The sequence below is a fragment of the Dermacentor silvarum genome, chromosome 9 (assembly GCF_013339745.2).
Source record: "Dermacentor silvarum isolate Dsil-2018 chromosome 9, BIME_Dsil_1.4, whole genome shotgun sequence".
Taxonomy (NCBI): domain Eukaryota; kingdom Metazoa; phylum Arthropoda; class Arachnida; order Ixodida; family Ixodidae; genus Dermacentor; species Dermacentor silvarum.
Genome location: NC_051162.1, coordinates 147307847 through 147329305, shown reverse-complemented (window position 1 = coordinate 147329305; position 21459 = coordinate 147307847). Strand labels below are relative to the sequence as shown.

General features: G+C 49.9%; 1 protein-coding gene across 12 annotated transcripts in view; it reads left to right on the top strand.

The window, feature by feature from the left end:
- Positions 1-21459, top strand: part of LOC119464516 (CUGBP Elav-like family member 2) — a 521231-nt gene that overhangs the window by 313014 nt on the left and 186758 nt on the right. The window contains exon 1 of one of the 12 annotated variants that reach the window (XM_049655500.1): positions 263-391. The exons of the other annotated variants lie outside the window; for them this stretch is intronic. The gene's annotated coding sequence lies outside the window, so the exon portion shown is untranslated. Of the gene's footprint in view, positions 1-262; positions 392-21459 lie in introns of those variants that run through there. 12 annotated transcript variants of the gene reach the window in all.

Here is a 21459-nt window from a genome sequence, read left to right as displayed (position 1 = left end):
CCGGCCGACCAGCAGCAGCGGCTACTGCGCCAGCTGTTCGAGACACAGCGGCGCCAAGTTCTTCTGCACAGCCTGGCCCTGCTGAGCCGCGCCGCGCTGGCACCGATGACGCGCGCCGGAGGATCGACGACGGCCGGCGCCGCCGCCGCCGCTAACGGCGACGCCGGCGCCAACGGCGTCGCCGGCGCGACCAACGGCGTGGCTACGACGGCGAGCAGCCGCCGCCGGCTGGGCAAGCGCCTGCGCGCCAAGGCCTGCCCAGCTGGCGAGGGAGACCCTGGGCAGGCAGCTTCTGCAGGGCCTAGTGGCCCGCAGCCTGATCAAGGGGGCTCGGACCCGGGCCGCGGGCGGACTGGCCGCCGGAGCGCCGCTCCCGTGGCTCGCGCTGCTGGTACGGACACGATTTGACGACGTTGCTCGTCGCCTTGCCCACTACCGCGCTCATTGCTGACCGATAGATTTCGTTGCAAGTGGTCTCCTATATACTTGGCGGGGTGACCCGTAGCACGCTTAACCGCCTAAAGGCTAATGGAGGCCGTCCAATAAACGCCAAGGTGTCCCCGGTGGTGAAACGGTAAACATGGCGCCTTGCAGACATGGACGAGTAAAGAAGCAACTGGATGCGCTTGGCGTTTGTCCAGTTCTTCGTTTGTTTGTCCCTGTCCGCAACGCGATACGTTTATCTCTGCCCTTGCGGCGCAAATAACTGGATTGGTGTCGAAGATGATGGAGACCTGGATCGATGAACAGTGGTCGAATGCATTTGCGAGCCTCGTGCGATAGACCACATGGACAGCCCGTGAGGTCAACATTTCGAGGGGTCTTCTCTTCGTTAGGCTGGCATGGGCAAATGCAAGTCCTCTTGTCCAAACCTTGGCTCCAGATTGAGGTTTCCCTTGTTCGCCAACTCCTGATAAATTAAAGGAGGACGTGCGGGCTCCCGTGGGCAGGCATGCCTGAATGTTGATTGTTTCAATTAGCAGGGTTATCGTATTGTGATCACGCATCGATTGAAGAATCGCGCGCAGCGAAGGCAGATTACTTTTTGCGATTTCCCTAATAATATCACAGCACATGTCAGAGGATTGAAGTCGTGTAAGCTTAGGGAGCATTGTGCTGAGTGTGTCAGCGCTACCGCGGTGACGAAGTGACCCTTGTAGGGATAACGATATGCAGCACGCTATCGCATTCAAACAGCGCTTACCTTTTAGAGGCTGGCTCATATGTGTGTCGCCTTCTCGTCCCGTCCTCGTCAGTTCGCGCTTTTATTCGTTAACTACGGAACTTAGAATGTTAGGTGTCCGTCTATAGTACTTCAGGCTGTGAGTGTTCGCCGTCAACAAACTGTTTTGTAACGTTCTCTATGCACGGATTCTACCTAACAGAATTTCTGCTTTGCGCGCATTCGTTGCTTTCGCGTTGGCATCTCTCGTTATCCTTTAGTAAACACCCCGTTTCCGGCTTCACTCCATGGCTCTATAGAGAAGCGTCGAAAAGTTGAACAAACGAATGACATAGCTGAGACCGCAGTCTAAACGCCCGCCTTGCAGACAAAGCTTGGTTCGTCCCCAAACGGGCGACGCTTGCCAAGTTTTTTTTCGTCCCTGCCGACGAACATGTGGCGTCTGACGCGCGCTTTTATAGAGGTTTCGTGAGACATCCATGGTGTCGCGTCTCGTGCTCGCTGCACTCGTCTGCGTGGGTTACCGCTTGACAGTGTTCCGTCTTTACCCTAACCACGGAGGCCGCGTAACCAAAACCGGAACTAAGGCCGTCTTTGCATTCTCATGAGTCACGCGTCTGTAGTGGTGTCCTATATATATATATATATATATATATATATATATATATATATATATATATATATATATATATATATAAAACGTGATACCAAGAGAAGGGAAGCGCTGTCGAAGACGGTAGAAAACCAGGCGGGGTGATGAAGTTAGGAAATTTGCAGGCGCAAGTTGGTATCAGCTAGCACGAAACAGGGGTAATTGGAGATCGCAGGGAGAGGCCTTCGTCCTGCAGTGGACATAAATATAGGCTGCTGCTGCTGATGATGAAGATGATCATGATGATAAAGAGGTATAAGCTGTTTAGTGAAAAGCGAAGATTTCTGCTCACGTATTTGTAAAAGCCTGTATACGTGCTACTCTGCGTGAGGATTGGAGGTAGATTGAAAGGCATCCTATAGGAGACAAGGGCGGGGGAGAATCGGTATGAGAGACAGAAATGTCAGTTGATTAGCTGAGGGGGCTTGTACGGCGCCGTACTTGCACTTTATTCCATAGCGCCTTATATAATCCGCAAAAGTGCGGATCAGCTTAACGCTCCCACTTTTCGTCGTCTTAGTGGGGTCCCAATAAAAGACGGCCGCGTTTTCATAACACACACCAGTTTATACCCATTCTCTCTGCGCGCGTCTTCTTCATTCGGCCTGAAGGCTTTGCCAGGCAAAACGGTTCTAAAGTGGCCCGCGAGATTCATCTCGGCCATCTGGCACTTCTCGCGGACGTATACGCCACTCTCGTTTGCGTCGCCCTGTCTATTCTTATCTCGTTGGCATATGTGCATCATGGTGGTTCCCTTTTTCTTTACGATGCCAGATTGGAGGACTCTCTCCGAGCCGAGTCCAAGTGCTGGCCCCCTTTTTGCGTTGTTTTGCTGCCAGTGGGTGGTTCGTACAACTTAGTGCCCCTGGGCTTCCAAACAAGCGCCCTCCAAGCGTTTGTCTGCCAACGCCCCCGCGCGGTCACTTAGTGACGAAGACGAATGGCGAAGCAGTCGGCTGCGGCCGTGCTGGAAGGGTGGACTACGCCCGGCGATGACCATTACCGCCGCCGCCTATGTGGGCAGCGAAGAGCCGGCGAGGAGCGAACGGAACGAGGCGCATCGTTCGTGTGATCCGGTTCATTAAGAGGCCCTGTCTTTCCCGTGTCTCTGACAAATGGGACGGGTCTTCGAGTGTGTAGGCGCTTGGATGCCAGTTGTACATACAATGTCTCTGATTGGCTTCGATTGGCGCCTATTAAGATCTGCTATATATATAGCCTCGCGACCGTATCGTTTTTGCGCCTGAGATCGTTTCGTTTGCCTGGGCGATTCCATCGACCGGCAATTGTGCCGCAAGCTTTGCCGCAGTCTCAGTTCTTCAGAGATGAAAGACATTTATAAATATCGGGTGAAATGATCGCATTACAACGATAAAGTGGTTTCCCCAATGCGTGTGCGCAGTCGATTGCACAAAGTAATAAAAGCAAGCCAGGGACACCCGCCGGCGTAGTGTCCTATTTTCAATGTTTAGGTTGAACAGTTAGGCGTTCCGTCGTTCGTTCCATCAGACACGCGTGCGACGGAAGCGAGAACTATGCGCGACGACGCTCGTTTAGTCATCTCGCAATGTTTCAAAACAAAACTCATTGTCATTGCATCAGAAAATCACTCAATTACTGCATACAGTCAAACTGCTTTTTATTCTCGGCCCATATACGCGGCAACCGTCGTGAACTTCGGGACACTTTAACAGCGAAGTATGGGAGGCCTGTTGTGGCGAAGGCGGGAACAGGTGTCACGGGAAGCCTGCTGCATTCATTATGTGGGGTGATCATTTTTAAGTTCTATAGAATTTTTAAAATAATAAATAGCCTCTTGCAGATAACATAATTCTAGTCTTTGAGCTGGATTATTCAGAGAGGCGGACATTACTTGTGCGAGAAATCTAAACACATATTCAACTAATTAACAACAATCGACTAATTATCTTGAAGTAATTACATTACGGCACGTATTGCAATTTACGAATTGTAGCCGGTGAGGTTGCAATGCGTATCCACTTCGAATGAATTTCCAGAATGACGCCAGTTTGTTGATATGCGCCATCAAACTTGCCGTCAAAATGCACTGTTCAAATTTTGAAGCATAACTGCGAGTCGGCCTAGATGGAACAGATTCATTTTCTTAAATTTTTGCGCGCAAACAAACAGGGACGAAGAAAAGGAGACACAAGGACGAGCGCTCGTCCTTGTGTCTCCTTTTCTTCGTCCCTGCTTGCGCGCAAAAATTTAAGAAAAAGTTCAAATTTTTTTTTAACAAAATGCTCTTTTATGCATTGAGGCACAAAAGTAACTGGAACGCCCATGTATTTCGTTCCACACTTTAGGGATATCTCGACACTGGTGTCATCCTGGAAATTCATTTCAAGTGGAAACGTCTTGCAAGCTCACCTGTTACAATTCGTAAATTGTAATATATGCTGTACAGTAATTAAGAAGTTAATTAGTGAATTTTGTTAATTAGATGAATTCCTTGTGGCAGGTATGTGCGCCTCTTCGAATAATCCAGCTCGAGGACAAGAATTGTGCTATCTGCCACAGGCGTTATTAAAAAGTTCGGTAGAACTTAAAAATGATCACTCTGTACATTCAACTTCAGTGCGTTACCCGCTCTATTGTGTCAGCGTGTCAGCGCTCCGTACCTTTTATGAGAAAATCATCTCGCGTTTGCGCGTTTCCGGCGGTTCTGACGAAGCGTTTCTCGCGGAGAACTCTCTCCCTTCAAAAGAACCTCCGCAAGTCAGACTTGTATTAAACGTCTCGTCGCAGTCACACTGCACTGTTTGCCGCCACGCAGTTCGTTAAAGGCACGGCGGCGGGATTTGTCTTCGCTGAACGCGCGCGCCAACTACAAGCGTTGTTGGTGTGAGTCGCCCGCCCCGTATGTAACGTTTCCGCATAGCAATTTTTTTTTTTTTTTTGTCTCCGAAGCACACTCAGATGCCGGCAGCCGCATACATGCGCTGGAATTTCGCAGTTGTTCCGAAAGTCAGCGATTCTCGTAAGACGGCGCCTTCTTCGTTTCACTGTCACCCCTCTCTACCCTCTACCCTCGGTTCTCCGTTTCGCCGAGGCATAGCGCTGTATCTGTGTGCACTTTATAACACCAACACGGAGACTCTCGCACATTGTGCTGTACAGCACCGCCCACCAACAGCTGAGCGCCAACGCTACGCTGTCGCCAAGTTCCTTTTTCGCTTCATTCCTCCTTTTTTTTTTCTTTTTTTTTTTCTAAAGCGAACGCGCTAGCGACATTACAGTACACCTGCCCGCTGCGCCGGCGTTGGGGGCGTCTTGGTCGTTTGTCAAGTGTCCCTGCCTCCGTGGCCGTGCAGCGACCGTCGTGTGCTTGAAGGGGTTTTCTCGCTGGGAAACCCTCGCGGAAGCGCTGGCGCGTTACAGCGACGGGGGAGAAGAGAGGACGCGGAGCCTTTTGTTTTTCGCTCGCCCGCTTTCAGTGCCGGCGCCAAAGACAAAACCACCCGCACCAAGCCCCGGTCGTGTCGAGCTTGGCGCGCGCCGTTGGTGCCACCTCGAACCGCTACGCGCCGCGACTTGCCGTCGACAGGGAGGCTGCGAGCTTTTCTCTCTTATTTTTTGTTTTTTTCGACTTCTTCGCCGGGGCTGTCGCGGAAAGGCAACGTTTTGCTGAAGCTGACGTCTCGAAGGAAGGGAGCAGGGTAGTAGTGTTGTCGACGGGGAAGGGGGAAGAGAGAGGGGTGGAGCAGAGCGCATGGGCGCGACACACTTTTTGCCTCGCTTGGATGCCCGCGCAGCAAGTTGAGAGGGGCGGCTGCTGTTTGTGCTTTGCGTAGTAAAACCCCGTCAACCTCGAGCATATTTTGCTACCTCTGCGAACATACTTTGCTACCTTTGCGGTTCCCAGATTGTCTCGCTGTGTGCGTTTGTGCGCCGTGCGGCGGTTCTATGGCCTGTTCTGCGTCGTTCGGTGTGTTGGGTTTTCCAACTGCCACTCGCCGTGCTTCTCGATCGATTTATTTGCGTTCACAGCCTGCAGCTCGTAGGGAGGCCGTCGTAGGTGTGTTGGCGTGTACGAGCAAATTTCCCAAAGTGTAAAATCTACACAGTGTAGTGGAATACATAGTGACGAGGAACACTATAATAGTGACGATGAGCTCATCAGACTCTTTGGGTTTTACCTATATGCAGAACTCGCGCGGTAAAAGGCTTCGCTCGCGCGGTCAGCGATTTCCCCGGAAGCTCTCGCGAGGCAGCAGGTCACTCGCAGCCAGCAACCACCTCTCGTCATTCACCACTCTTCGCGTTTGCTGTCTTGCCGCACGTTACGGGGTTTCGTCGTGCACGACGGTGACGGCGTCGTTACGTCGCGTAGCTCACGGAATGAGCTCGAGTCCGTGCCTTGTGTTGCAATGTTGCTAACGTTTTCTTCTTGTATTCTTCTGAATTCTGTTTACTTACCTCACCTAAGTTTGTACTTCGTCGTTTGCTTTCATCGGTATTTCCTGGCGCCTACTCGTTGAGCCAGTGTAAATTTTACTGAAGGCAACCGCATTTTGAATTGAATCGAATTGAATTTAATGAACGTTATTTCTCGTCCAAACGAGGGGAGACGGGGAGACTAAAGGCACGAAAGGCCTGACAGAGGTCCCAGCCCCCACAAATTTCGGCCGCCATTACGTGAATGTTTCATAATCTTCGTAAATATTTTTTTTTTTTTTTGAGGCACAGGTCATTTTAGCTGCGACTATGAAGCGTCCCTGCGAAGAAACTAGCCGCTCTTCTTTTTAAATAACCAGTCAACATCCTGATGGAGTTATTTTTTTTTTTTCAGCAAACGTTTGTATTTTTTCGTCTTCGACCGTATAGTATTCCAAGTGTGGGTGCATGAGTGCAGATTGCTTCGGGCATATATTACCGTTATGTAGGGCAGTTCCGCTTACCTCCTGCAGAAATGTGAAAGTGTGCATCGCTACGAACGATAGTTCTGTGTCTGTCGTTCACGCGGCCGCGTAGAACTAAAGTTCGCTGCCTTTCAAAATTTCACCGAGCACGGAAGGGCGTACAAGAGCGAGCTAGAACAAGAACACGAGAGTAAGAGTAATAATGCAGGGCACACCGTGTGTGTGTGTGTGTTCCGGAAATGGTGCGCTCCGCGTATCCCGCGAGGATCCCCTAACCTTCCCTTTCTGCCCGCTTTATTTCCTCGCGTTTGCATGGGCGCGCATTAAATTTCGCGCCCGGCACTCGGTTCTCGTGTAGGACTGCGACGACGGGAGTCGTTCCTCTTCCTCTCCCTGACGTTTTCTTTCCCTTCTCTGTACGCGTTTCTCCTTTCTCTCCTGCCGCCGTCGGTGCCGTCTCTTAAAACTCCCTTAAAACCACTTTCCTGTTTTCCCCTTCGTCGCGGCCGGGAATCCCCCCCACTTTCCAGGCCTATCTCTTTGTGGGCCCCGCGAGACGCTTTTAATCGAGTTTGCGTGTCGAGCCTCTCGGAACGGAGCTTTCTGGGCCTCGCTCTTTCTAGGCCTAAACCTTATCTCCGCCAGACTGAGTGTTGCCATATTAGCGCACATTTAGCCAGTTCTAGAGCAATGTAGGCTTCTGTAGTGGCGGAAGATTTCTTTTTTTTTTTTTTTTTTTCTTTTGCGGATTGAGAGCTGGCTTCTCGGCGGATATTCGCGCGAGTTATCTTGTCACGTGTTCTCTGGTGACCGCGCAGAAATGTTTAGCGGACCGTATTGAATTTCGCGTATTCGTTTATCGCATGTCTTCGTGTGGAGAAGTGGCACCAGCTCGTGCGCGAGTGATTGCTTTCCTATTTAAAAAAAAAAAAGCGTGCATAAGCTGACACTATGCAGGAAGAACACGTGACATCCCTGCCATGCTTAGTTGTTTTCGCTTTCGTGTCTTGTTCCAACCTGGATCCATTAAGAATTGCCCAGCGTGCAGTCGTAATATTGTTTCCTTACCCGGCCTTCTTCTTTTCTTGTTGTTGTTGTTGTTCTTGTGGTTAAGTTCAACTTCTGGCGTACCCACGAGCGGGTGTTTGCCGTAGGTTCGCAAAGGAAACATATGAAGTCCTTGCTTCCTGTTAACTTATTGGGCAGTACTTCCTATAGTTAAATAATAGTGATTATAGATTTTTTTTCTTTTCTTGAAAAGAGGTCATGCCAATTTTGGCGAAGGTGCTAGATTGTGTTCTCTTTCTTCTTCTGTCGGAATTCTTGTATACTGCGTCGCATTTATTGTGGCTTAGCCGGTACTTGATCACTTATATTTTGAAATATTGCGTTTGAAGGTTTATGACTGGAGGTTCATCGTTTCGCACCTCTGCGCTGCCAAGTTCCGCGTCAGACACCCCGAAGAATCGTTTTCTAAGGTTCAGTTGATTCCGTGAAGATAAGCCGATGTCCCGAGATACACTGTCGCGAAGATGAACGCCGCTAACTTCGCAGTGGCACATCCAGTCACGCGTGCAGGGGCGGGTGTCTTGGCGCCAGCTGCTCCAACGTTTGCTGCCCCTTTTGCATGTCGCGAAATCGAGCGTCGTTAATTTTAGTTTTTTAATTCGTGGCTTAGAAAATAGTCATGGTGGTCTTGTCCTGTAGTTTCGTATTCACGACGTATGTGTGCAGACCTGTAATCGTGAGTCGTGTACACGGTCTTCCTGCGTGTTGTCGCGGTGTCACGCATTTTGAGACGATCCGTACAATCGTGTGACTGCGTGGTCTGCAATGCGGAAAGAACGTGAAATGTGTGGCTCTGCCCATATGAAGCGGCGACCTTTGAGGGTTTCTCTAATTCAAAAATAAAATAAAGCTTGAACATTTGGGGATGAAAGAGCTAGCAGTATAACGAAGTAGTATAACTAGTATAACTATAAACTAAAGAGTGCACGCGTGACGTAGTTATACGCTGTAAACGAACATAGTCAGGTGCGTCAACGTAGCACCAAGTTGCCAAGGACATCTAATAAAGCTTCGCAGTTTCTGTGAGCACTGATTAAGATAGAGAATACGCACAGATTTTTGGAAAAAAAAATGGAACACGATTTCGCTTGATTTCCGTGTGGTCAACAGAATTGTCACTGTATCAAGCAATCACGCAGCTGAATACTTGCTCGTGGTTCTACCAGACCCTTTCTTTCTTTCTTTCTTTCTTTCTTCTTTCTTTCTTTCCTTCTTTCTTTATTTATTTATTTATTTATTTATTTCTTCCTTTCTTTTTTCTTTCTTTCTTTCTTTCTTTCTTTTTCTTTTGTAACCCTGGCATAGTGGCGAATTAGTGATCTGGGAGAAGTGCAACATTCTTTAGTATTGAAGTTTTGTTGTAGTGTTTAAGTTTAAAGCTCCGGTGTAATAGACGAAACGCCTGATATGCTGTAACTTAGCGCACTATGAAAACATTTCGATGTGCTCAAAACGGGAAATGGGCGTCATCCATCTCGGCGATACTTATTTAAAAAAAAAAAACGCAGTTGAATTCTGTTTGCGTGAAACACCATGCGTGAAGCCGTCAACCCTGCGAAATCTGCCAGCCGCCGTCGTCTGCCTAACTTCACCTAAGCGGTCGTCTACTCCTCAGGCGGCGTATATATACAATATTAACGCAGGGATGTCAGATGGTCTTGAGTTTCTGCATCCTCTCGGTGCGAAATCGGTCGTCGCACGCCCTGAAGATTGGCGCATGCGCGGTGGAAGCAGCGAAGAACTGCAAGGAATTGGAAGAACTGCCCCGACCGAAGCAAGCTCCGGATTCGGGCCCCGTTGCTCGTGACGTTGAAAAACAGCGGCCCGTCGCATTCAGCCGGACGCGACCGGGTCCATTTCCGCCGGGACACAAAGTTCGCTCGCTTTTTCTTCGCGGAGATCTATAGGGTCGATCTCAAAGGCCCCTCGCTCTTTTTTTCTCTCTCTGCGCGTCTGGCTGTCATTTGACACCTTATTTTTACTCTCGGTTCTTTCTTGGTCAGGTTACTTTCTTTTTTGTGACATTCGTTCGGCGTGTGGGCGTCGTTGGATGGAAAGCGCGCCGGCGTTGAGGAACTCGCACTGGCCGCGGCTTTGGCCGGGCCCGCGCGGCTTGGCTATATACTCCGGCTCCGCTTGGCTGACGTTGCACTTCGCGCTCTCTCTCTCGGGGGAAGAGCCGCAAATTGCCCGCCCGGCAAGCCGCGGGCGCCAACCGCGGGAATGGACCTGCGCGGTTAGCTTTGCGGGGGTGCACTCTCTGACGGGCTTCATTCACACAGTGCTCCGAGTTTCTCTCTCTCTCTCTCTCTCTCTCTCGTTTTCTTATAGTTTTCGTTTGGCTGTGTTCTCGTTCATGCTGTCGGATATACGCGTCAGTATATAACAGCTTTCGTTGGGAGAAGTTAATGACCCGTTTCGTGGGATGCCCGCAGTGGCGAATTTCACTCGCCACTGTGTGTCGCAGCCGGGTCTTTTTTTTTTTTTTTTTTTTCCTCACTGTTACGACGGCGAACTCCGGTGACGTTATACGACGCTTTGGGCGGCGGTATACGTACCGCCTCCGTAGGCAGAATACGCTCCTCCTGAAAGGCGAAAGCAAACTTCTGGCGCGTCCGTATTGGACTGGGGATAAATGCGTCGGTGACGCGGCTCGCATTTTCGATTCCACGGAGAGCTGTGGCAACTTGCAGGAGCGAACTAAAGTGAGAACGAACGCAAGACAGCCGCTATTCGCTCCTTGCGGTGTCCGAGTTTGCGCGCCTGCGTTTTAGTGACACGAATCTCCTACTGATTCGCTCAGCTCTAAAGCGTTCTAAATAAATTCGTGAGACGTTCTACTCTGTGAAGGTGGATGACATGCGAAGCTGTTTAGCGCACGACACTAAGGTGACGCAGGATTTTGAACAAAGGTACGAACACATTTATTGTCCTGATCGGTGGTCATCGTGACGACGATAGGTATGGTACGCACGCAAATTTGCGCATCACCTCTGTTATTAAATGCGTCCGTCACGTAAGACAGTGAGTGGCCCATACCCCCTTAAGCAATGGTTCATACCCCCGTAAACGCGGCCTCCCCATTACGACGACAAAAGAGAGGGGAAACTCAACGCTGAAGTGATGAGAGGCAACGGAGCCAGCTGTGGAAGAAGACGACGATGCTCGATCCATTGCTGATGATGATAGTTTCTGCACACAGACGCCAGGAAACCACGGATCTTAGCCATATGTGCAGCTTCGCTGCAAAACACCATTTATAGTCATACGGGATTCTGTATGTGGGGCACAGGAATTTGTTGTTTCTTCAATGAGTTGGACTGTCATAGTGTCCTATAAAGCAGGCTATAGCGACACGGCATGGAGTATCCTGACCTTCGTGCGGCGTGCATCGCCTCGCAGACTTTAGCTCGCCGACTGCAGCTCGCCGCCGGCGTGGCTGCGAATCGCGCGCTCTCTTCGCCTCCCCACCGGAGACTGACCTCCAGGAAATGTGGCCTCCTCTATAGTCGCTTATAAATGTGTGTCCCGACAGGTGTGACTCTCCTGTAAGAATGGAACGTAGCGAGAGAGCAGGGGAATTTTTTTTTTTTTTTTTTTGCTCCTCCCGGGATTCGTAGCGGCGGGCAGATAGGAGGTCAGGAAACCGCGTTTCGGGCGGTCAGCCGACGGTGTGGTGTCGGTGGGAGGAGGCCGGAGGTCGACGGGAAGAGCGAAATACGGTTCTCGCTTGATCCAGCGCGCGAGGGGCGAGGCGTCTTCCTTTCTATATACGCGTCTTGGCTCGGCTCGGCTTCGGGACTTTGTCTTCCCCGCGATTGCCTCGCGACAGCGCTACCAATCACGTCAGGCTCTGCGCGGACCTAACCGCGTCCGGCTGCGGGGAAAGGCGGAAGGGGATGCGAGAAGTGGCGGAGATCGGGAGGAAAAGAAAAGAAGTAAAAGGGGCTGCAGACAGGCTAAGGAATCAATCGTGTCCTGGCGTTTCTCTTTTATTTTTCGTCACTCTGTATACTCCTGTTCGGCTGCGTAGGTTCATTTTGCTTCTGTCAAGTTTTTTTTCACTGACAGCACTCGGCAGAAGGAAATGATGGCTTCGTTTAAGGACGCGAAACGCAGCGTCGCGGCCCTAGAACAGAAGCCGTAAACGAGAAAAACCTAAATGCGGCGCAAGTATAAAAGCTTCACGTTGAGTCGTCTGGCCTCTTCTTCTTCCTCTCCGACTTGGATTTCTTTCTTTATCTGCCCGCTTCGACGTTGTGTCCTTACTTGTCTGCGTTTCTTGCAGGCGTATTGTTTTTCCGTCTTATTCGTCTTTTTCATTTGGCGATGTTTTGTGACGTCTGGTGCGACTCTGTTCCCGAGCGCAGACGAAAGAACTAAAGCGAAAACAAACAACCTGGGGAAGAACATAAAATGAGACGCCGCTACAGTTTCAATCTTCTTGTCAGCGTCGTCGTCTGCTACATAGGATTGTTTCGCCTCTGTCTCCTTTGTTCGTCTGGCTGCCCCCTTCCCCCGACTATTTCTCGGCGTGCTCTATCCCTGTAAGTCGGTTCTTGATTGCGACGCTTCGGTGGCAAAAAATAAGAGGTTAGGCGAACCAGGCACTGTCACCAGTAGCGATTGAAGCATTGTGGTCTTCCATCTACTTCGTCGCTCGGTTTTTTCTCTTCCTCCTCCAGGCTATAATTATGAAAAAAAAAAAGTAATGATAAAGAGAGCTAGTACTCGCTTTTCGTCGTACATCTGACATTTCTACTTTTACGTTGCTCGCGGACGGGCAATATTGTTGCGTTCGGCGGTTCGATCGCCTCGAGTTCTATCGTGAAGCTGATACTTTCTAGCTGCTTCCGCTAACACGGCGGTCATCGCTTCAGACGGAGAGGAACCTGATCGCACGGACGTGCGGAAGCTTCGAATCACGCATTTCGTTCGGGTGGTTTTCTTGGCGAGTGATTTTGGGGTGGGTTTAACCGTTTAATTCTCGCATACTAGACGCAGATGGTAAGCGAACATTCAAATGACCCATGCAAACATAGCCGTGGATACAGACGAGCGCTACTGTTTCTTTCTTTCTTTCTTTTTACTGCGCAGAGCAGCAGTGTTCTGCAGAACAGTTTCCGGCTAACGCTGTTCTGACGCTGTTCTCGACGCTCTAGCATAGCGCACCTTAAACCGTACTCACGGGAAGCTTGAAAGAGAGATAATAGGAGAAAGTTTAGTCGAAACTTTTTTTTTTTTTCTTGCTTTCCCGGCCTGTTGTGCTACTTTGAGTTTGCGGAACGCTAATTCGCCTGCGGGCCAGGCGTCGTGCGTGTCGCTGACATGCCTGTGCAGTTACTTTCGTATCGTTCCTCGTCGTTCTGCCGAAATTTTCCTCTGCAATTGAGGAACTGCTCTGAGCTGACGCACCGTCAAACCGCCGCGATGTGTCGTTCGCGCAGCCCAGAAGAGGGACGTCGCTCCGCTGTTGCTAAAGTAGGCTTACGCACTCTCCATGCCCTGACGGTGGGGCCTGGCGGTCGTGTTTATTTCGCTGCCTATCGGGCGACCCGCAGGTACGATGAAAAACGATGTTTGGCGTGGCCCCGAGGCCCGCTGCGTCGTAAAGACGCGTGACGTACGGGGGGGTTGGCTCGCGAGGTTGGTCCGTGTACTGCGATCGGTGTTGGGCCGCGAGATGCGACGTCGGCGCTGCGCGTCAGCGAGGGGATAACGGTGAATCATGACGGGATTAATGGTCGCCGCCGATAGTGCCCGAAGGGGGGGTCCGTTGCCTGACCGACCGACCGTCCTTCTCAGCGCGAAGACGCGCAAACAAGTCGCTGTCCTGATATTATGAGGACCGACGGTTGGTTGCCAACACATAACCGCGCGGCCAGCCCCGGAAATTTCTGCGTGTCGCGCTTGTGTGTTCTTGGTCTTGACGCGTTGCCGAGGCAGTGTGTGGTGCTCGTTATCTTGTTCCACTCTCTGTCTCCTCCTTTCTGAAGAGTGAGCAGGCGTTGTGCCCCTTCCGGTGGCAGTTGTCAACCCGCTCCTCGCTTTCCCTTTCCTGTCATGTGTATATATGTTTTCAAAACAAATAATACTAATAATAATCCCAGTCTTCATCTTCTTCTATTACAGCGAAAGTTGTATAGGCGAAACGGAAGACCGTTCGTCCCATGTTTCGCTAAACGTCTGCATTGGCTGCGCCGTCAGTTACGTCGTCCTCTACGTTGCACCCAAGCGCGCGCGCCATTGGCAGCGCCGTTAGGGACGTCGTTCTCTGCGTCGTACCCTAGCACGCGCGCCTGCTCTGCCTGCAACGCCGCCTCCTCGGCTCGCCGTTGTCGCATGCGTTCGATATCTCGAGTTCGCTCGGCGTCGTGGTTAGCAGCATCCGCCCGCCATTGGCGCTTGCGTTCCACTAAAAACACAAACATGTAACCAATAATTGAGAAACCCTTCAATACAGCGTCGGGATTAACCCACTGCTAAACACTGGGGCCGCACGTTTCAGCTTCGCTGATTAACCATCTGTACGGAGTGCTTGGGCGGTGCTTTTTATTTTCTTTTCGCAATTTGGTGGGCTTTATACTGGACTATGTAGCTAGCGCGCGACAGGGGTAATTGGAGATCGCAGGGAGAGGCCTTTTTCCTGCAGCGGACATACAGTATAGGCTGATGATGATGGTGATGATAATTGGTTAAACGTTTCGCCAAGGCACTAATTCGGGCTAGTTGGATCTGTCATACTCGGCAGCTTGGTAGCGCTATACAAGGACAAGCGTAAGAACAACACACGCTTTTATGTGTTGTATCCTCGTTTTAGTGGCATACGCAGTTTTAGTGGTATACACAGGGGCTGCAGCGCAGGACAAACGGGGACATATGGACGCGACAGGGTCAGAGAAACACACCACCTGTGATGTGTATTTTTGACGTTCTTGTTCCGTTTTCTGTGTTGTGACACAACCTGACGTTTTTTTGTCGCTACTTCTCGTAGCTACCTAGTCCTGACTTGTTAATACATGCGACCCGCCATGGTTTAATTGCTCAGTGCCGATGGCGTTCTGCTGACGAACGTGTGGCCGCAGGTTGCAGTCCCATTGGGGGCAGAAAGCAAATAGCGCTTACCCTTCGAAATTTAGGTGCGCGCTTACGAACGGTAAACATAAATCTGCATTCATCCGAAGCTTCCGTCCGCGGCCGCTGTCATACATACCGGTATTGTCTCTTTTCTACGTTAAATATCAGTCATTCGATAGATCTAACAGTCAAGTACGCACATGCGCTCAGTGATCAATACATTATGGTGTCGCTAACGTATACATAAATCTAAGTACACCTTTTTTGTTACTTTTTCTTTTAATTAATATTTCGGCCCTATGGGAACGGTTGCTGAGGCCGGGAATTGAATACACTGTCTCGTGCGCAGAGCTTAATCGCAGAGCTTCTGCAGCAGGTTGCCTCTGTGCCGTGCCTTCGGGGGATATCGGGGTCATGTGGAAATTTAAGCGCGAAATTTTCGAGCTTGAACTTATCGTTGTTGTAAGACTAGTGTTTCGTTGGCTGGGCCATTTCTGAATTGACGCTGCCGGTGACGAGATTTCCGGGTATACGCTAAAGCTGTTCGGCGTGTACGCTATTTTCTAAAGCTCTCTAATGGCTGCGTCCGCATTGAAACCCAGCACGATGCTTAGCGTGCGGACCTTTGTATAACTGGCAGGCTAAATACTGTGCAGCAGCGCAAACATGCTCATACTGGATACTCTATACTACAGAGGAAGCCCTTTTGATGGGAGATCAGCCCTTGTGCTATCGGGGGTGCCCATCTATATATGCAAACATCTTTTCAGTGTGCACTTTAACTTCGAAGGCACTGAGAGAGAGAGAGAGAGAAACAGTCAGGGCTTTGATGTTTCGCGTTGTCCCATTTTCGTACATTGCGCCGCATTTAATTCCGCGCAGCAGGAAAATGAGGCTTTCTTCCTTGCTTTTTATTTTTTTTTTTTTTTAAGTAGTAGGAGCCAACTTCTGTTCTTTTATAACCGCGGTAGGGGATTGATTCTGTCCTTGATGACAGAGATAAAAAGCTTCGTTTTTTTTTTGTTTTTTTTTTTTTTTTAGAATGGATCTCTATGTCCGTTTTTAAACATAATATCGACCGTACAGATGGCCTCATTGTTGGGTCTATTTAATGCGTGGAGCAACCAGGAAAAGAAAAGTGGCGCGACAGCGCAGTCTACGCTTTTTTTTTTTTTTTTTTTAAGAAGCATATTGACTCTGGGCGATGAAAGGCGCGCGTAATGGAAACCCTCTTTTGGAGTTATAGTACGCGGTCTCAAAACTTCGAACCGCGGTCAATGCGATGAATAGCCAGGCAGCTGTAACGCACACTCTTCCATTAGCCCGAAACCTGCCACAAATTGACTCGCCGCGTTCATTAAGTTCGCTCGCTATTCTCGCGTCATCATAAATTTGCCGCTGTCGGGATCGGGTAAACATATCGCAATCACATGCCCCCCCCACGCTCTCTTTTCCACAGTAGTGCAGTGGGCGCTAGTTTCAAAGTCTGTAAGATATTATTTTGGTTTTGTTCTGTTCGCGCAGTACGGAAAATCTCCACGAATTTCGCGCCGCTGTGTCCAGCCTAAACTTATACGAACGCCGAGTAAGTCACGGCGCGTGTGGACGGTTCTGGAGTTGTTAAAGTAAGGTTGCTGCCGCTCGAATATGGGGGAAAGCAATAATAAGTAAATAAATAAGACCTGGAGGCGCCTATCCTGACAGCAACGGTAATTGCTTGCTTTCCTTTAGTTGAGTCGGCGTAAACACCGGAGGATGCTGGATAGCTGGTGAGGGAGGGACGGAGTGCGAACCACTGTATAGGGGGTTCGGGAGCAGAGGGAGTTGCCGCTTGTTCGCCATTAGCCAATCGGCTGGAAGACGCCCGAGTCGGAAGGGCGCGTCCGGAAGTGGGTCGCAAGTAAAACGGGAACCAACAAACGACGGATCGGACTGTGACATGTGCTGCTGGGCGGGTTCGGGAAACAAGCGCCCGTCGATTCGACCTTTTTGCTGCCTGCTTACGCGCTTTCTTTTGTTTCTGTTTCGCGTATTGGCCAAGCGGCAACAACAAGAGTTTGTGTGCGTGATCTGGTTGCGGCTTTTTTGTTGTTTGTGTCCGAAAGTTTTTCCGTCTCCCGTTGTGCTTGGATTGGTCAAAAAAAAAAAAAAAGCTCGCCGTTGCTCGAATCTGTGTCGTCCGCTGACGCGGTTGGACCCAAGACGAGGCGCGAGGGGATAGTTTGCGCAACCCCGTTGGCTGGTATTGATCCTCCCTTAGGCTTCAGCGCGCGAAAGCTGTGCCGCTAATATTGGGCGATAACTGGGAGTGGAACTTGGACTTCCAGCGCACGTTTTCTTTTTTGTTGCCTTCGCGCCTCTGATTGTGTGTCAGTGGTGGCGTTAACGTAAACGCAAGTATACCCGTCACTTGAAAAGCGTTTGAATGCGCTCGCATTAGAAGTGTCAAAGTGGGGGAAGGGGGGGGGGGGGGAGGGGTAGGTGCCTGTGAAGAGTGGGATGCCGGTCACGTGGTAGAGGTATATGCAGTGGAATCTCGTCGATAAGATATTTCGGGGGAACCGGAAAACAAAGCGTATCATTCGGAAATCGTATTATCCAACGTGTGATCCAACGAAAATCGTATTATCGGGGGAAAGAAGAAACGTATTATCCTGAAAACGTATTACTCGGAATCGTGTCAACAAGGTTCTACTGTGTATAGCGCAAACGGCGCTGGTCTGCTCCGGACCACCGTCAATTGCACTTGGCTCCTATAGAAGAGGCAGGACGTGGGCCGAGTGAGCTCCTGAACAACACTTCGCAACGAGGTAAACGTGGTTTAAGTTATGAATTCAGGACCTTAAAGAGGTTCAACTTAATGCTGGCGCATTTATCTCGCGTTTACCGCTAAATCGCCTTTTTTTTTTTTTTTTTTTTTTTTATTGTGCCTGGCCAACACTACTCGCGCTCCTGTCGGAGCACGTGGCACGTTCGTAGGGCAAGCGGTGTTGTTGCTTTTGTGAATGTCATCCAAGCCAATCACCAACCGGAGCCATGCGATAGCCGCTTCCGATGTTTCGCGTAGCGAAACGCGTGGACATCGAGACTGCGACCGGCGTGAGTCGTGACGCGTTGCAGCTGTTTCCAGCCGTTTTACCCCTCTTGGATCCGGTGAGCGCTGTGGAGCTTGGGCCGTTAAACCTCGTCATTTACTTGGAAGCAGACGACAAGTCCGGTCGTAGCTGTGAGAAATTACTGCTTATCAAGCCGACGATCTTCCTGTGATTCATGTTATCCGAAGATGTTGCCGACCCTGTACACCACGCAATGAATTTACGCGCTTTAAAGGAGTTAACTGTTCGTTACGTCCCCTGCTGAACGTGTGGAATTTCGGCGTTCCGTACACGTACATGCGTTCCGCGTGTACGGAGTACCGGTGGGGTACAGACGTCGTATAAATGAGCGCAACGTCGGTAGCGCCGTCTCGTGATGCTGAGTACAACCTTAACTCCCGGAACTGAATTACATTAACTACTTAGCTGATGACGTACATGCGTTGGCTGTAACGTAACCACTAGTGTGTAATGGATCTTTCTCTTCCAATAGAGAGAGAGAGAAAGACATGAAAAGGAAAGGCTGGGGAAAGTTAGAAGGGGGGAAGGTAATATATAAATGATAAAGAGGCATTCGGTGTGAACACAGCCATTTACAGAAGAAGCAAAGGTCTTAGGAGCCTGGCCTCATAGTTCATCAGGCCAGAAAGCCATTCGAGCTCTTCCAGTACCCGAAGTCGACAGACTTCATTGCCCGACTGTAGATATGCTGCACCTAGCTTAGTACATGTGAAAGGGTGACCAAGACTTCTGTCTTCTCTCTCTTTCTCTCACTCCCCCTATCCCCTCCCCACGTGTAGGGTAGCAAACTGGACCAAGTCTTGTGAACCTCCCTGCCTTATTTACTTCCTCCCTTCTATCTATCTATCTATCTATCTATCTATCTATCTATCTATCTATCTATCTATCTAATCTATCTATCTCTCCGCAAAGGAATGTTCGCGTACGTGCTTTCCTTTGGGGCGTGCTGTGCAGGAGCATTGTGGTATAGGTAGACTCATTTCGATGGAGGCGAAATGCAAAAACACCCGTGTGCTTGCGCTGTAGTGCACGTTAAAGAACCCCAGGTGGTCAAAATTAATCCGGAGCCCTCCACTACGGCGTGCCTCATAATCAGAACTGGTTTTGGCACGTAAAACGCCAGAAAGAAGACTTTTGCAAGAATCGCATGAACGATCCGCATACGATGTGGTTGAACAAAGCTCCACTTGGTGTCGCTACCGGCTGTCCTCCGCGTCTCCGGAATTTCGTAAACTGCGATGCGCTCACGGACGTGCTGCTCCAGCGCGCATGCGCCGACCTGTCCTGCCGCTTGAGCCAGATCTCTAAGCTCGCGTGTGTGTGAGATTGCCCAACCGCGCTTGCGGTTTGTTTTTCTCGAAATAAAAACCTCTGGCCTGACTCGCTCGGCCGTGTTCTCGTTTTTTTTTTTTTTTTTCTTTTTTATTCAGTACCTCTGTTGTTGTAAACGCGTCCGCGGTTCGTGTAAACTCCCGTCTGCCGGCGTGCATTCTGGCTTCCTTTTTTTTTTTTTTTTTTGCGTTCTCCGTTCGTATACGTGGCTGCTCCGTCGGCCCGTCCGTTCTCGTTTTCCCGTGGAAAACAGGCTCGCCGCTGAAAGACAAGTGTAAGCTGGCCCATCCGCCCGATAACGGTCTGTCTCGTCTGGTCTTCACGCGTTACCCCTTCTTTTCTTATTTTTTCTTTCTTTCTATTGCCTTCTATCCGAGCTTTCCGTTCGTCACTGGTGGAGAATTTGGGACGTCGAAGCGCAAGTTTGAACTGTGGAAAAAAAAAAAAAAAAGACAGCTTAGATGCAGGCGGCGAAGCTGCGGAAAGGCGATTGGAAGTGTCAGCTGAAGAGTGTATATATGAAGGGAGCTCTAAGGGCGACGGGGCTTCGTTGTACGTTACGCATAAACAAACCTCGTACGAAAGTCGAGAAAAGCAACGGGAAAGTCTGCAATGAGCTCTCTCCCCCGGAGCAGCGTATACATGCGCATGCGTGGCTGTGGCGCAAGCGCTTCTCGTAGCTCCTGTTTTTGACTCGTCAATCGCTTTGGAGTTCCCTACATTTTGCGCCGGGCGCCCAGGAGTTGTGCTCGCATGTCAGAAGCAGTTCGGTTGTTGTATAGAGTTGGCCACCGGGCGCTGTATACCGTTTCTTCGTGGCAAGACCGTTCGGCTATAGGCGCGCCGATTTGTGTGGAGTCGACAGGTTCTGTCGCTGAAATGCTACTCGCGCCGTTTGCGAGTCCTCGCTTCCCAGGTGTCCCATTTCTTCCTCTACGGTCTAATGTTTTCGAAACGCAGTCGATGACGTCAGAAGAAGGCAGACGAAGGCGCTCGCTTGCTCAGTGCTTGACGTCCCTCTTGCGTTTAATGACGAAATGGCGGTTCCGTCGCCAAGCGGATTGGAGAAAGTTCTCTCGGGTCTTGCGTAACTTGTTGACACTGTGCTGCGAACTGAGCACTGCGAGTTATGTTCAGAAAATAATTAGGATCTTGACTCACCTTTATGTTGCATCGTGTCGTGAAAGTTCGTCCTAGATCCAGCTATGCAGGTGTTTTTCTTATCATGTGAGGCAGGAAAGCAGTACCTTTTCTTTTTTGTTCTTTTGCTTTTGATGCGATTCATTTGACCGAAATTGTACGGGGGCGATCATCTTTTTTAATTTTATGGCATTGTTTTTTTAATAGCTTTGGGAATGATAATGCTGTATAAAGCAGTTCACAATGTCTCGGAACCTTCTCCACAAACGATAAATATTTGAATGGTTGAAAATTGATAAGGTCACGTGGAATGAACGCATGGTGGCAGTAAAGCAGTTTAGCAAACGTCCGTTGACGACTACTTCAGTCTAAAGCTGCCACACGGGTCACTCATCAGCCGCTGCCATGCAGTAACGTGTCAGTTGTGTGACGTTGGAAAGGCTTCAGTCTTGCCCGATGAAGCGGAAAGTCCGGCGTTAACATCCAGTAGTACCAAAACCCACGCGACCAAGCGATGACGTCACGTTTTAGTGTCAATGAAAACCGACCTGGCCCACACCCCAAAATTGACTTGGCCCAATTCGAGCACCTGATCAAGCGATTACGTCATGTGACATACTAACGTTACCACGAACCTTCATTTGCGAGGTCACATGACCAAGTGATGACGTCATGTGACAGTCACGTGACGGAGACGTCGAAACATTATGGACATCGATATAGTCGTCGCACCCAGAATGCTTTCGCATTCAATGCACGTGAGGAGACTTACGTGCCTCTGTAACTTCTTTTTGGGGTTACGGCGTCACTGCTTGCTCCTATGGGATGGAGAAAAGCGTTTGAAACAGCGCGCCTTCTAAGAAATTTCCCGCGCTACGCAATAATTATATCTAAATTAAAGTTCTCATTCCGGTTTTAAGCTAACTTTCCGCGAGTCAGTGGCACGTCATGAAAAGCCGTAATAGCCAACTCCTATAAGTCACCCCTTGCCTATTTCCCCTAAGGTAC